Below are 17500 nucleotides of genomic sequence, written 5' to 3' on the forward strand. Positions count from 1 at the left end.
GCATGTCGCTATTCCTGATCGCTATTGATTCCTTTTCACGTTGGTTGGTGATTCCATGATTCCATTCAGTTGTGCCCATGACTGAAAGATACAGCTTAGTTGCAGGTGCTGCAGATTACAGTCAGAGGGCAGTGACGTGTAAATCACGTGATCAGCCGCAGTTTAACATATTCAAGGCATTATAATAATCTATTACAGTTTTTCTCCATTGCTTTGGCTCAATACTTGAAACAGAAATGTCATTCTCAAAGCTCTAAGTGCATTTGGCAAAATAGCCTACATGGTTCAGCACAACTACATAGATCACCTTCAAAAGGTCATATCTTACCCAAAACAGTTTACTCAAGCTTCAAAATCAAATAGTTTTCTCATATTTATAGTCAGTGCCCCCAAAAAGAAAATTCCTTCTCAATTGCTGTGGCAAAAAAAGTCATTCTCAAAGCTTTAAATACATTTGCCAAAATAACCTAGACGGTTTAGCAAAACACTATGGCACACCTGCAAAAGGTCATATCTCTCCTAGAGAGACAACTCATCAGTCAAAACTAATTTCTTTTCTCTTACAAATAGTCAGTGCCCCTAAAAATGAAAAGTCCGTTTGGCATTGTTTAAACACTGCCGGTCAAAACGTTTAGATGTTGATGAAATTATTACAGTAGTTGCTATACATCGTGGTTACAGTAACAGAAAATGTGTACAGCACGATATACTGTCATACAATTAGCACATCAAAACTAAAAATAATGTATAGCCTACACTAACAACACATACAGTAAGAAAGGAACGCAAAGCTTGAGTTTCACTAGTTGTCGTCCTCACTCTCCTGCTCATCCTCGCGCTCCTGTCTGTCTTGCCACAGATTTTCATTGACATCACATCTGATGTTCTCCCTTGCTATGCAAAGGGGGAAGAATCGTCATGCATGCCGAAACCATCCCCTACACTGATCTGCTGTGACATCATCACAAGCAGAGTCCATTGCCTGGAGCAGGGACCTCTGGTTTTGCAGAAAAAAAAAACTCCTCGATAGGATTGAGGAATAGGGAGTAAGGTGATAAAAGCACCATCAGCATTCTTGGATGGGCAGTGATCCACGCCCTGATGAGCGGTCCATGGTGGAAGCTTACATTGTCCAACGCAATGACAAAAGTAGGCAAGTGAGGCCCTACCAAACCCCCCTCATGTAGAGGGATAAGATCGGAGTGCAGGCGGTCCAAGAAGACCAGGAGCTTCTGGGTATTGTAAGGGCCAAGACTGGGAATGTGGGTGACTACACCATTCTCTGAAATGGCAGCACACATGGTGATGTTGCCCTCGTGCTGGCCTGGGACATCCACCGTTGCTTCTCTTCCTCTTCTTCTTCCTCCTCTTCCTCGAACAGGCAGTTGCCCTTAGTTGTTTCCCTGGCCAGGTGCTTCCATTTTCATATGTTCAATTGTACTGAACTTGGTCAAGCTCTAGATATTTAATGGAAGAATTTATACTCCTGGATAGGACCTGTCAGCTAACTAAGTAAGTGTGATTCGTGATTGGATGTGTGAATCTCCCCCTTGATAAGTAAAGTTCTAGTTGCACCTGGAAATTAAGCTGATGATCCAAGAGATCCATATTACAGTATAGCATAATGTTTTTCATGGTATTATGTGCCTGAAAGATTTTGACAGTGGAGTGAACTATTTTGCAGGTGATGATGTACACAAGGAAATTATGCCAACATGTTTTGCAGAGAACAACGACTTGACTGAGAAGCAACAGTCAGTTTAGACCACCAAGATATGTTCAATTGGTACTTGGGCTAACCTAACCATTTGCAAAGATGTGCTAAATCATTTGAAGAGAATATTTTTTGTGCAAACTGTATGCAATTGTACTTGTCATTTTTAACGATGTGCTAATACAATTGCAATTTGATTAAATGAATGAGAAATTAAAATCTGTTGTGAACAAGTGCCCAGCGGTTTGGAGGTTTGCACGTGTTGTTTTGAGAATGCCATTTCTGTTTCGTGAAATGATCCAAAGCAATGGGGAAAAAACTGTAAGAAAAGGCACAGCAAGCGCTAGTTGCAGTCTGGTCATTGCTTGCACTGTGCTCTCGTACGTAACGGACATACTGTACATCTGCCCCATAGTGTTATAATGTGTACCATACCTGCACTGTGTGATGCTTTTAATAAAACACCTGCTACATTAATTTTATTAGTAGCTATGAATGCAGGGGTGGGAACCGTGCTATCGGGCATGGCATTAGGCATCTCATACATCATGCAGACACAGCCATATGTCAGCCACTCAACTGGAAGTAGTACAAAGGCCACACAACCTCAAAGGACCTCTTACAGTACAGAGAGATGGTAATTATCATTCCCCGTTATCTCTCTGTCTGTCTGTTCTTCTCTGTCCCTCTCTGTCTGTACTTCCATTTCATTCAGTTTTTTTTCTGAGTGTCTATCTCCCTTTCTGCCTGTCTGTCTCTCTCCGTCTGTTTATTCTCTGAGTGTCTATCTCCCTTTCTTCCTGTCTGTTTAAGTCTCTGAGCGTCTTTATTTTACTTATGTCTATTTGTCTGTCTGTCTGTAAGCCTACGTCTATGTGTAAGTATATTTCACTTTGTCTGTGTGTCTGCCTGTCTATAGGCCTACATCTACAGTATGTGTAAGTATTGATGGAAATGGAAATATTGCTATTCTGTTGTAAGACACTAACTCACTTTGGATGTGTACTCTGTCTGTCTCACACTGAGGTCCAAGCAAATTACATGTGACCCCAGCCCCCCCTCCCCCATAGGTGAACCCCTCACGGTCTCCCCCCTTCCTGTCACCTAAAGGGTGTGGCCCTACCCTCTTCTTTGTATTCTACCTGACTGAAATGTATAAATGCCAACTCATTCTGCTATCAGGTAGGCCTTTCTCTGAGCAGCAGCTGAGAGGGGGACTCCACGCTGAAATACAAACTCCATAAACCTGCCTCTGCCTCCGGTCCCTTCTTCAACTTTAGCGTGCTTATTACTGTAATATTCTATTAGTATATTCCACTTTGTCTGTCTGTCTGTCTGTCTGAGTGTCTATACCTCTTCCTCTGTCTGTCCTACCATCCATCCTAGTTCCTCTCTTTCGCTGTTCACTGTGTCCCTCTCCTTTAGTCACTCTCACACTCACTCTCAGTCTGTCCATCTCTCTCTTTCTCTCCCTCTCTCTCTGTCCATCAATCTGTCCATGCCTTTCACTTTGTCACTCTCACTCTCACCCTCAATCAGTCCATTTTTTTTCTCTCTCTCTCTCTCTCTCTCTCTCTCTCTCTCTCTCTCTCTCTCCCCTGCCCCAAGAGGCAGTGGGGTGTGATGGGTGATGAAATGTTCTTCGGCATAATGGCAATTTTGGGGTGGTTCAACTTCAAATGGCTTGGTAAGACACCATTGATGGACACTGCCCTTTTATGACCCTGTCACACACACCCTTGGGTTGGGGTGGGGAGACCACCCCCTATAGGTGATGGAAGGAAGGGGAGTCAGTGGGGTGGGGGGGTTCACCTGTAGGGGGAGGGGATGAAAACAGAGGACAAAGGGAGTTAGCAGGAAGGATGCTATCTTGGGGAAAGGGTTCAGATCTCAGTTCAGGTTCAGTTCTCAGTAAGACACATGGATATGTTACCAAATTCCATTGTACAAAATAACAGTGGAATAGTTATATGCGATTCTATCATAAATATTAGGCAATGCCACATGATCCCAAGCTGGAATACTGAAACGTGCTTCTGATCTTGCCTCCCGTTTCCTTACACTTTCACTCTCCAGTTTTGGTCCGATGACGTCATTCTCCTGTGGTGTCCATCCTTCCGGCATGGGTAAGAGAGGCCTTTTGGAGCAGTTCAAGCTGTGTGTGGGGGTTTATTTTGGGCAGTGTGTGCTCAGTGTGATAGGAGAGTGTGTGTATGTGTCTGTGTGTCTGTGTGTTTGTGTTGGCGTGACTGAAGGTCTGTGTTTGGAGATTTGGGTCAGGACACAGCAGTGGTGCCATTTGACTTTCCTTTACCAAGCACACATACACACATACACGCACACACACACACACACACACACACACACACACACACACACACACACACACACACACACACACACACACACACACACACACACACACACACACACACACACACACACACACACACACACACTTGCACATACACACACTTGCACATACAGGCAGACATACAAACCTGCTCATGCACACATATAGACACACACACACACACTCACGCAGACCAACAGACAGACACACACATTAACTCTCTTTCTCTCTCTCTCTCTCTCTCTCTCTCACACACACACACACACACACACAAACATGCACACACACACACTTACACACACACACACACACACACACACAAACACTTGCACACACACACACACACACACACACATACACAGACACATGAAAGCCCAGACAGTCAGCAGGATGTGCAGTAGATAAGGCAGCAGCAGGTGATGTGTGCGCCCAACAGTGGTGCACAGCCCCAGTGTGGCAGTGAGGTCGGCTGGAAGGACACACGCGATAGGCCCCCTCCTGGCCATAATGAACATCCACTATAAGGACACACGTGATAGGCTGCCTCTCTGGGCAATGAAGAACAGCCACTGTAAGGACACACGTGATAGGCTGCCTCTCTGGGCAATGAAGAACAGCCACTGTAAGGACACACGTGATAGGCCGCCTCTCTGGGCCATGAAGAACAGCCACTGTAAGGACACACGTGATAGGCCGCCTCTCTGGGCCATGAAGAACGGCCACTGTAAGGATACACGTGATTGGTCGCCTCTCTGGGCCATGAAGAACAGCCTCTATAAGGACACACGTGATAGGCTGCCTCTCTGGGCAATGAAGAACAGCCACTGTAGGGACACACGTGATAGGCCGCCTCTCTGGGCCATGAAGAACAGCCACTGTAAGGACACACGTGATAGGCTGCCTCTCTGGGCAATGAAGAACAGCCACTGTAAGGACACACGTGATAGGCCTACTCTCTGGGCCATAAAGAACAGCCACCATGCACCATGAGGCTCTTCCTCAGCCAAGCCAGTGGCTGTGGAGACACACTTCACTTTTCACATGCACTGATTCATATGACTATCGCATTCTCTGGTCTCATTCACCGCTGATTGTTCATGTGTGAAGCTTCGAGACAGTGGGAAAAGGACCGACCACATATTCTCCTAGGGTTTCAAAGATGGATGTGTGTATCTTCTGACGGATGTGTGTATCGTCTGACGGATGTGTGACTCTTCTGACAGATATGTGTATCGTCTGACAGATATGTGTGTCTTCTGATGGACGTGTGTGTTGTTTGATAAATGTGTGTATCTTCTGATGGGTGTGTATATTTTCTGACGGATGTGTGTGTTGTCTGACGGATGTGTGTATCATCTGGCAGATGTGTGTGTCTTCTGACGGACGTGTGTGTTGTTTGATATGTGTGTTGTTTGATGGATGTGTGTCACTTCTGACGGATGTGCGTATCTTCTGAAGGATCTGTGTGTTGTCTGACGGAAGATACACAACAAAATGCGACCTTCGCAGATGGCAGACACTTCAAGACCTCAATACCTTGATACCTCAAGTGGCAGATGCCTGAAGCACTCTCATTAATTCTAAGACACATATTCGAAAAAGAATGTAGGATATTTAAGTATCTCTCACACACACACACACACACACACACACACACACACACACACACTGCGACCATGGGGGTTGGGAAGCCTTGGCCTTTTGTGCTCGCTCCTGTTGACTTGTACTGCAGGCACCTCCTGTGTACTCCGTAGTGAGTTTAGGTCAGCTCTCTCTAGGTGGTACGCATACTAATACGCACAAACACACACACACACACACACACACACACACACACACACACACATACACACATACATACACACACACACACACACACACACACACACACACACACACACACATACACACACACACACACACACACACACACACACACACACAGATATCTCTTTAGGTAGGAGGCACTAAGCAGCTGGCAGGAGACAGGGGGCACAGGGCATTGCTGCACTGCATAAAGCATTCTATCATATCCTATTGCTCCAGGCAAGGTGAGAAAGGGACTCACAAAGAAAGAGAGAGGAAGAAAGGCAGAGCAAGAGAGAGAGAGAGATGGTAGAGGAGGTAAGGAGGGAGAGAAAATAAGAGGGGGAGTCACAAAGAAAGAGAGGTGGTGGACTGTGAAGTGTGAGAGAGGGAAAGGCAGAGAGAACGGAAGAGAGAGGGGGGGTGGTGGTATATTTTGAAGTGTGTGATAGGGAAAAGAAGTGAGAGTTAGAGAGAGAGAGATAGGTGGTTGACTGTGAAGTGTGAGAGAGGGAGAGTGAGGGAAATAAAAAGACCTCCATAAGGGAGACAGCCCATCAGGTACTGACTATGGCTGTGTTTGAAAACTCTTAAAAGTAAGATAGCTGTCTTACTACCTTGATGTCTCGTCAAGACAGGTGACGCGAGATATTTTTACGGGTGAACTTAAGAAAAACTGTGTTTTCAAAACGGGCTTTTACGAAAGCGTGTATGATAACGTGTGTCGTACGTACACTGAAAGAACGTTAGGCTATCTAACGTAGGCTAAAGTGCTAATGTTAGAAAGTTGGCTGACTGACTTCTCGCAAATCACATCAACCATTATTGCTGGTTACAATAAAGTTGTTATCGGACAGTACAGTCTCTATTTCTCGGTAACTTTTGCCGAAAGATGTACATTTTCATACAGAACACGGCTGTCAGCAGAGCTTATTCCGCCATCTTTGTTTACAATTTGCATTTGCCAGAGGGAGCTGACGCACAGATTTATGGGTAATAGGCAGTCTTATAAACCCAGAAGAGACAAAATAAAGGATTTCGAACAGTCCTTCCTTCTCTTCTTTAAGAGGAGGAAGGTAGTAAGACAGCATTTTAAGAGTTTTCGAACACACCCTATGTCTGTCTGTCTGTCTATACCTCTTCCTCTGTCTGTCCTACCATCCATCCCAGTTCCTCTCTATCACTCTCTTTCATCTGTTCACTGTGTCCCTCTCTCTTAGTCACTCTCACACACACTCTCAATCTGTCCATCGCTCTCTCTTTCTCTCCCTCTCTCTCTCTCTCCCTCTGTCCCTCTCTCTCTTTCAGTCACTGTCACCCTCAATCTAGGGTTAGGGTTTGGGATGGCTCAACTTCAAATGGCTTTGATAAGACACCAGTGATGGACACCGCCCTCTTATGCCCCTCTGTCACACACACCCTTTCAATCTTCTGATGGCATGCAGAGCCTCCATGAGGGAGACAGCCCATCAGGTACTGAGAGACCGGCCCTCTACTTTGTGTAAGACTATCCCTTCAGCTGCGAGTAATGTGTAACCTTCACACAAAAACAAAAAATAAATAAAAATACTTTGTATTGTACGATTTGTCCAGTCACCATCCCGGGTTCACAAATCTTTTTTTTCTTTCACACATATTCACCATGTCTCAATGCATTTCAGGATATTTTCTTGGCTTAGATTATGACCCAGAGGGCTTTCTTCCCACGGTACTTGGTAGAGGCAAACATCTTGTTTTTCTGAATCAGTCCAGAGAGAGGATATATCTTGTGATCCTGATGCAGAGCAGAGGGTAATTACAGTATGTAACTACTAAGATCAGAGAATGATGTTGAGAGCTGTATTTGATGCTGAATATATTTACACTATGCTATTTTCCCTCTCCTGTAAAATGGCTGCATTTGTTTATCTTTTCATATATATCTGTCAATTAGCACGTGTTTGCTGGCTAGAGACAAAATATTGAGACGTTGAAATTAATGTTTGAATTCAGCAATGTGCGCATTTCTTCCCACCAGCGTGGCATTGGGAAGTTTATTTTGTATTTGTATTATAGTTCTCCTTTGACAGTGTGCCCCTGCAAGTGTACCCTGTATGCCAAAATAATGCAAATTGCCCTCAAAATAACAATTTCAGGGAAAGGAAACCTTGTGTTTTAAAGTGTTCCCTCCAGTGTGTAAGTCACACAGTGTGTGTGTATATTGTGTGTGTGTGTGTATTGTGTGTGTGTGAGTGTTGTGTGTGTGTGTTTTGACTGTTTGTGTGTGTGTGTGTATTGTGTGTGTGTGTGAAAGTGTATTCTGTGTGTGTGTATTCTGTGTGTGAGTGTATTCTGTGTGTGTGCATTGGGTGTGTGTGTATAGTCTGAGAGCAATGTTTGAGGTCTAGTTTTTGTAGTTAGTGTTCTGTTTTTCCCAACACACTATACTGGTTCCCTCAGCGAGCAAGTCTTGCCTCATTTTCCCTTTACTCAATACTGTAAACACTATTCATCAATTCTATGTGTAAAACTGTAGACACTATTCATACATTTCTGTGTGTAAAATTATTTTTGTAGACCTATCTGGAAATGAAAGTCAAGCACACAGAGGAAGAGGACGAAGACGAGGAAAACCAGGAGGATAACAAAGAAAATGTGTTTACCATGCAGTTTGTGGAACTGTCCATCATATTGTAACACATGGGATGACCATTAGGGAAGCTGGACAGACGGTTGACACGCTTTGCTGTTGCATCTTTGGTCCGCACTTTCAGGCGAGAAAAAGCATTTGTGCTACAGAAAGTCATGGTAACACTTACGGTGATGTTGTAGTGCATGTTACAGACTCTGACTATATTTAAACCCTGCGGTTTCACCGTAGTTTTTACAGCTCATCAGCAATGCATGACCATTCCCTATCAGTATTTCTTCTTCCTGTTCTTTTTTGCAGAGCTGAAAGGCTGTCCCCAGCTGTTGTAAGGCAGTGACATCTGACAAATGTGCAAGAAACTGCAGTTGTCAAGATGGTCACTGCTTATAATACCATAAGGCTGCGGAGAAACCAGAAGCACATTATTGAAGACCAGGTGGTGTTCGAAGGTGTTGATAGGATTAATATATCCACTATTGATCTTATCCTTCTACAGTACGCACAGGTAAGTACAGTTCCTTTGCTACAGTAAACTACATTGTTCCTAAATGAACAATAATGCACTCTCATCACTTTACACTCGCCACTTTACTCCACACAGGCTCACTTTCACTGCTGTTTGCACTACATTTGCAATATTGCACCACCCACACACTTGAAGTGTCTTTGTCTCTGTGTTCAGGTTATTATGTGTATAATATGTCCAGTATAGCTTAAAATATCATGTAGGTATGTTTATCTGTTTAGTATCTGTTTAGTATGTGTATGTATGTTTAGTATGTGTATTTATGTTTAGTATCTATATTGTATATTTATTGTTTATCTAGTAGGTCTACTACTCTGTCTTTCATATGTTTATCTAATGTTCAGTACTTATTGTTAAGTTATGTTATGTTATATCATGTTGGAGTACTTATATGTTTATTTGGAGTACTTATATGTTTATATGTTATGTCTTGTTATGTTATGGTAGTGTGGTATGGTGTCCTGTCATAAGAATTTCAGTGCCCAGTCCAACTCTGTTGTTCTGTGTATCTGACAATAAAAAAAGACTTGACTTGAAGACTTGACTTGTTCCTCTCTAGATGAGATCTTTTCAACCTGAGCCTCCAACAGGGGAAGGTCCCTGCTCTGTGGAAAACATCCTGCCTCATCCCTGTTCTAAAGAATCCACACCCCAGGGAGGCCAGTCGCCCTAACATCACACATCTGCAAGACCATGGAACGACTGCTACTGCACATCATCAGACCCCAGGTACGCCATGCACTTTACCCGCTGTAGTTTGCCTACCAGGAGAAGGTGGGCCTGGAAGATGCCATCGTCTACCTAATGCACAGGGCACACACTCATCTGGATAAGGGGAAGGGTGCTGTGAGAATCATGTTCTTTGATTTCTCCAGTGCCTTCAACACCATCCAGCCCATCTGTCTGAGTGACAAGCTCGTGGAGATGGGTGTGAACGCTCACATTGTATCCTGGGTCACGGACTACCTGACGGAGAGGCCGCAGTTTGTCAGGCTGAAAGACTGCGTATCTGAGACTGTGTTGTGCAGCACCGGCGCTCCACAGGGGACTGTGCTCTCACCAGTGCTGTTCACCCTGTTCACATCAGACTTCACTAACAACAAAACCTATGATCACATATTTATAATGCATCATTTTATCTTAGATTATAACCATTTATAATTAACTGACATAACGTTTCAGAGCAGTGGATATGAGTCATTGTGGAGATGCTAAACATAGTTATAAAGAGTGCTACAATGACTTATAGCTACTTTTAAACGTCATCATTAATGTCCTTATAGGACCTTATAAAGGCAGGCTTCATAGCAAGTGTTACCCGACAATCACACATTTATCATGCATTATTCCGTCTTTAATTATAACCATTCATAATGAACTGATTTATTATACGGCTCTTCAGAATGTTCCAAAAAGTACCGTTGATTTGAATGGGCCATCCCTACGTCATACCCATACATTAATTCCTGCTAACAGACCTCTGCGAAAGATAATCACCGCTGTCATTGGCAACGGGTTTTGTACTTCTAATTCACATCTTTCATATCATTCCGCCAGAAGTCCAGTCATTTTAACGCAACAGTAGAGAGTAATTTTAAGTCAGCAAGTAATGGGTTGCTATGCAACACCTGAAACTTCAAAGTTCTATTTGCTTGAAGAACTATTTATTTCTAAACGGGACACATGAAACGGCACCTAAATCATTAAAAAGAGATATGTTGGAGGAATGTCTTCTATCGTTTTTGGCAAGTACCCGTATAATAAGCGGGATAATGTATTGTCCGTCGGTCATTCTACAAAAATAATTCCCTTCGGTACAAAACAACACCCTCCGCTGCGCGTCGGGGTGTTGTTCGCCCCGTCGGGAATTATTTTTGTAGAATGACCTCCGGACAATACATTATCCCTTACATAATGTATCATAAAGGTGATTATGAGTCATCATGAAGACATTATACGTAGTTATAGCGATTGCTACAATGACTTATAGCTACTTTATAAGTCATTATTAAGGCCCTTATAATGTCCTTATAGGGCCTTATAACGCTGGGCTTCATAGAAAGTGTTACCGAATACTTTATTAAAAGCACATTCAAAGTAACATAAGTAGACATTTAAACAGAAGGTCAACAAGAATTAATTAATATTAATATGTGTTTCGATATATTTATGTAACTGGGATTAGTTAAAGAACCCAGGAACGCCCTTTAGTACCAGGAAACAGGCCTAGGGGGCGCTACATCAGTAAAGTAAAGTCATGCAGATTCTCAAAATACAGATTTCAAGGGGGAAAAGTATCTGAGAGGCAGCCATGTAGTATATGCTTTGAATCGGTTGTGTACGTCATCTGAGGGCAGAGCTTCAAAGTTCAAACAGAAGGCTAGTTTCAAAAAATGTCTTTGCAATTGGGCCAATTTTTGATAATGATTTTTGCAAACATGTTATTTGTTCATCTATTTTGATTTAAACCGCTCTAAAGAATAAAGTTATTGTCTTTATGACATTTTTGAGCAACGCAGGGTTAAGCTGTCTGAATAACTGACCTTCAGTTAGTTGTAAGAATGTTAGTCAGTAAGAATTTTGTTAATTCATTACATTAAGCATTTGTAACCCACATCTCTCTCACACACACACACACACACACACACACACACACACACACACACACACACACACACACACACACACACACACACACACACAGACATACACACAGACACATACACTCACACACACCCACACACATCTTGCATGTCTGTGCCCAAGTGATACTGCTCTATAGCAACACACACGGTAGCAGATCTTCACAAAATCCCTTAAATAAAATGATTACATTTAATTATCCATTCATGTTCAATAATGTATTCATCATTTTAGTTTTGAGTGTAATCTCCAGGCGTGATGGTTTTAATTTACTAAGTGTGATGATGATGTGTTGCCAGGGGAGGAGTTAAAACAATGTGGAGGTGGTGAGGAGTGCTGTCACAGGAAGTGACTCAGTTGGAAGCTCAAACGAGGGGAAGTTCTCACCCAACGAGAAGTTGTTGCAAAAAGCCGAAGGAAGAGTGTGTGTCGAACATTTTAGAATAAAACAAAAGAAGGTCTAGGTTGTGGCTAAGTAAGAAAGTATTTATCAGTTTTTTCCTGATGGATTCTACCCTGGGAGAAATTTCTACAATGCAACATGCAAGGATCCTAAATTAATTAAGGGGATGCTGGAAAACTGCTTTGTGCTGGTGTGGACTAGAAAGGACGTGTTTGAAAGGAATTGACTTCCCTAATTCGCTCTGGCTGGATCGTTTGCTAGGCCTCTGTGTTTCAAAGTCCTTTCCCAGCCAGCAACCCCTAACCAATATAAAAAACTGCCTAGCCATAGATCCTGCGCAGCAAGATACAGCAACAATGCATCACTGGCTGGAGACAGCTGCAACATGCGCCATCTGTTGTACACAGGATCCATAAAGGCACTCCTTCACGGTACAACATGTGCTGTCTTTATGCCCACAAGTGGTAAACACAACAACATGATTGCCCTAGCATAAAACCAAAGGAATAGAACACAGCGATAACAACAAAGCTGCCGTTGTGAGCATTTCACGGGTTTTCAAGCCTGCACCAAAATTCTGATTCCAGAATGATTTTTCTTTTATTCTTTTATTCATTCTATCAATGTTATATGGGTTTACGTGTTTGATGGTGTTTATTTTGTATCATGAGTGTAATGTTCTACTTGAGAATCGCCTTTTGTTTATTTATTCATGAATGAATCGCACTGGTGAATTATAATGTTTTGTGACTCTATTTATGTTTAATTGATGAACTCTGAGACAGACTTTTTAGTGTTTGTGAGCTGAGAGCTTTAATTAACTGTTTTTCTATTTGCGTGGTTCTCAGCTTGCTGCTGGCTTAAGTTATTTTTTTTATGAGAGATGGATGAGATGGAAAATCGTTAAAGTCTTTTTTAGTTTATTTAAAACAATACATGTTTGATTTTTCTGATGCAGCGTACAGGGTCTCTGTTTTACTGAGAGTTTATGATAGTACAGCTGTTGTGAGTTAAAGTTAAACTTCAATTTGGCAGACAAATCTGCCTAGCGCCTGAAACTTTTTGGTTTCAAAAGTATTACTAGTTTGGCTGCGCTACAACACACACACAAACACATACCCAGACACACACACACACACCGGACAAACACACACACACATACACACACACATACACATACACACACTCACACTCACACTCTCTCACACACACCCAAACTCAAACACACACACACACACACACACACACACACACACACACACACACACACACACACACACAACACACACGATGAGACTCTGTATTGCATGTCTGTGGCCCTCTGCTGCTGCTGTAAAGTGATATGGCATGCTCACTGTTACTGGAGTGGAGAGGACGGATTAGTGTGGGAGAGTAGATGTGCGTGCCAGTGTGTGTGTGTGTGTGTGTGTGTGTGCGCGTGCCAGTGTGTCTGTGTGTGTGTGTGTGTGTGTGTGGAGTCCATCACCCATCTCTGCTAATTTCTAATTACTGGAGAACAGTCTCTGAAGCGGTAGGCAGAACTAATGAAAGCAGCCAGCTGGCTCTCTGCTCACACTGCAAGAAACAGGAAACCAGAGGAGCAGAAAAAAGAGACTCGGGACGCGTCGTGGTCTCGGGCAGGATTCCCCGTCTTGGGCTGGACTCAACCAGCTCATCTAACAAGGTGGGTGCAGACAACACTGAGGTCATGGGTTCAGTTCCCAGGGAGCACAAGCACTGTTATCCATAGCTGCAAGGAGACAGCGAGTATCTTTAGAGAACTTAGATATTTTAGCGTTCTAGAAATTAAGCATCTGCTAATGAAATACTGTACTGTTGTGAGGAAAAGCAATCCAAATTTTAAATGTTCCTCCTTTTACCTTGTGAGATCAAGCTATTCTGTTCTGTTTCAGCTGTTAACATGGATCTGGTGTGCATGTCCGGCCAACATTAAATAGGAAAAAAAAATCATTATTCTGAAGATCAAACCTTCAAACCATGAGTTACACACACACTCCTGGAGGAGGCCCCATCCCACCTTCCCATGACACCATACTGTATGTGATGGAGGGGAGAGACCTGCCTTGACCTTGGGTCTCTGGAGAGAGCTGTCCCCCCCCCATTCAGCCGTGACCTTGGGTCTCTGGAGAGAGCTGTCCCCCCCCCCCATTCAGCCGTGACCTTGGGTCTCTGGAGAGAGCTGCCCCCCCCCCATTCAGCCGTGACCTTGGGTCTCTGGAGAGAACTGTGACCCCCAGTCAGCCGTGACCTTGGGTCTCTGGGGTAACACCCATGCACCTTGATCACTTCGCTGTGGAGGCAGGCTCGTTGGTATGGAGGTCAGAGGATGAACTCAGCCATAGTTAAGGGATCCTCCTGCTTCACAAAGCCTTTAAAGGTCCTCAAGGATTAGGATTTCTGAAGGTGATTGCTAGAAGCGTTCCAGGAGGAAGCGCTCCAGCATTAAAGTCAAGTCAAGTCAAGTCAAGTGTACTTTATTGTCAAAAATCTATGTAACAGGGTTAGCACAGAAGTTTGAAATTGCGTTTGACCAGTCTCCAATGTGCAGTTTAAAACATTTAAATAAGACATTGACAAAATCTCTCTCTCACACACACACACACACACACACACACACACACAAACATTTAAATAAGACATTGACAATAATCTCTCTCTCACACAGACTCTCACTCACACACACATACACACACACACACATAGCAGCAGAAGTACAATCAGTGGTCATAAGGTGCAACAGTAAAGTAAAGTGCCAGTGGCATGGTGAAGTGACTATGGAATGTTCATGTGGTTTTCTTCAGTGTGTTGATGAGTCTGATGGCTTGTGGAAAGAAGCTGTTACTCAGTCTGCTTGTGCGGGCCCGCAGGTTGCGGTACCGCTTCCCTGATGGTAGAAGGGAGAACAGACTGTGTGCTGGATGAGTTGTGTCTTTGATGATGTTCATTGCCCGCTTGGAACAGTGTGAAGTGTACAGTTCCTGAATGGGTGGTAGGGATGACCTGATGATCTTTTCTGCTGTCCTCACCACCCTCTGCAGTGCCTTCTTGTCTGCAGCTAGACAGCTGCCGTGCCAGACAGAGACGTTGCTGTGGTGTTGGTAGTCCATGAGAGGTCATTCGTGATGTGCAGGAAATTATACACAGTTCCATCTCTCTGTAGGCCGCAGTACACATGGCCATAAATTGGTAGGAGTTGAATGGACGTCTTCTGTGCAATACCTCTCCAGTTGGGTCAGTTGACGTCCTCTTCTGGGTTTGCCACATAAAATAACATCACTGGCAATGGGAGAGCCCCTACTGCTGATTCTAATTTAGAATGTAACCAAGGTTCTAGAATGGTTCTTGTGGAGATACTTTTTAAACACAAAAAAACCTTTAGCATTGAGAGGAATCCATCTGGTTTTGTGCTATTGCCATTCCAGTCATGCCATCCTCAATCATCTGCCAATCATAGCTTGAACAGCAATCAAAACAGCCAAGCATCCACCAGCTGCCGCCCACACTTCCTGTAGTGCCTGCTGCCAACAGTGGCATAAGGTGCTGACCAGTAAGTAGTTCTTTCTGATAAAGCATATAAATCAGGTGGCCCGTTGCCTTTTTTAAAATTCATAACTTCAAGCCTCCATAATGGCTGATGTGGTTGGGTTGCACTGTATTTGTGTTGTGTGGTGTGTATGCGTGTGTGTGTGTGTGTGTGTGTGAGTGAGTGTGTGTGTGTGCGTGCGTGCATGCGCGAGTGTGCATTTTTGAGTACAACTACATGTGTGGACTAAGATGGGGTTTATGTGTAGTATGTTCTGGTCCAGTTCAATCAGTCTTTGTGCAGACAGGCCTACATTTGTTTGTGTGTGTGTGTGAGTGTGTGTGTGTGTGTGTGTGTGTGTGTGTCAGTTTGATAGCACAAACTTGGAGAGCAGGATTATTCTCCAGATTTCAGCAGGTCGTTATGTGCTTCTTCTCCAAGCTGTCCCATCTGTTTGCAAGTCTCTGATTGGCCCCTTTCTGGCCTTGTGTTTGTAAGCAGGAAGCTGAAGACACTCTCTCCATAAGAGATTAAACAGGATTAACTTATCAAAAGCACTGCACACACACAGGCTCAGTAGAACGTGTTTGTGACTGAATGTTTACATATGTTTATATGAGGAGTGAATGATAAAAGGGTTGTGTGAATGAGAGAGGGAAGTCAGAACATGGCAGACAACACGGAAATGAAGAAAGACAGGACAAGCATTGTCCATCTTTTCATGTCTGTCCTCCTCTGTCTGTCTCTCTCTCTCTCTCTCTCTCTCTCAGATCCACCCATGTATATATTTCAGTATAGAATTAACTGATACTGATGCAATTATCGTGTGTGCTGTGCTCATATGCTCACACTCATGCTTATAACATTTCCCCATTTACGTTAAACTCAAGGCTACGGACATTTTTTGGTGCCCTATCAGATTAGATAAGAATATTTATGACTCAAATGTATCTGCAAGAATACAAATGTAGGTTCTCGTACTCAGCCTGGCATCAGTGCCTTCCTATTTCAGTAGGTTCTGAGATGCCAGCAGTAGGAAACAGACCCATTAGCAGGCCCTGCACACCTGTGACTGGATCAGGTGCATGTCCTATCATTGGGATAGATTGGCAGCAGGGGGTTAGGCACACATACACACACACACACGCACGCACACACGCATGCACGCACGCACGCACACACACACACACACACACACACCACATGTACATTCATGCACGTACACGCTCACCACACTCACAAACGTAATCACACCAAAGAAAAACACACGCAATCAAAGGCAGAGACCAGGGATTAGTTTGTCTAGGTCTGCTCTTACAATTCTCTCACACCAAAGACTGACACACACACACACACACACACGCACACACACACACACACACAGACACACACACACACACACACACACACACACACACACACACACACACACACACAATCAAAGTCAGAGAGAAGGGATTAGTTTGGCCAGGTCTGCCCTTACAATTTCTCTCACTCTTTCCTTCTCCTTCCTTGTTCTCTTTGTCTCTAACATTAGATTCGATTCAAGTACACTTCGCTGTAACTGTGCAGAGTAAGGATACCAAGCCAATGCAATGCAGTTAACACCTAACCAGAAGTGCAGAAATAGTATTATAATTTTTATTATTTATATTATTATTAACAGATAAGTGCAGAAAAAGTAAGTACTCCGGCACAAGTGTACATGTATTTTACAGTATGGACAGTGGAGAGTAACAAGGTAGGGTGAGAGGAGGAGATGGGAGGTGTAAAGTCCATGGTGAGGATGGGAGGAGGTGAAAAGTCCTTGGTTAGGATGGGAGGAGGTGAAAAGTCTGTGGTTAAGATGGGAGGAGGTGAAAAGTCTGTGGTTAAGATGGGA

This window comes from Sprattus sprattus (assembly GCF_963457725.1).
Source record: "Sprattus sprattus genome assembly, chromosome: 14".
NCBI classification, from domain to species: Eukaryota; Metazoa; Chordata; class Actinopteri; order Clupeiformes; family Clupeidae; genus Sprattus; species Sprattus sprattus.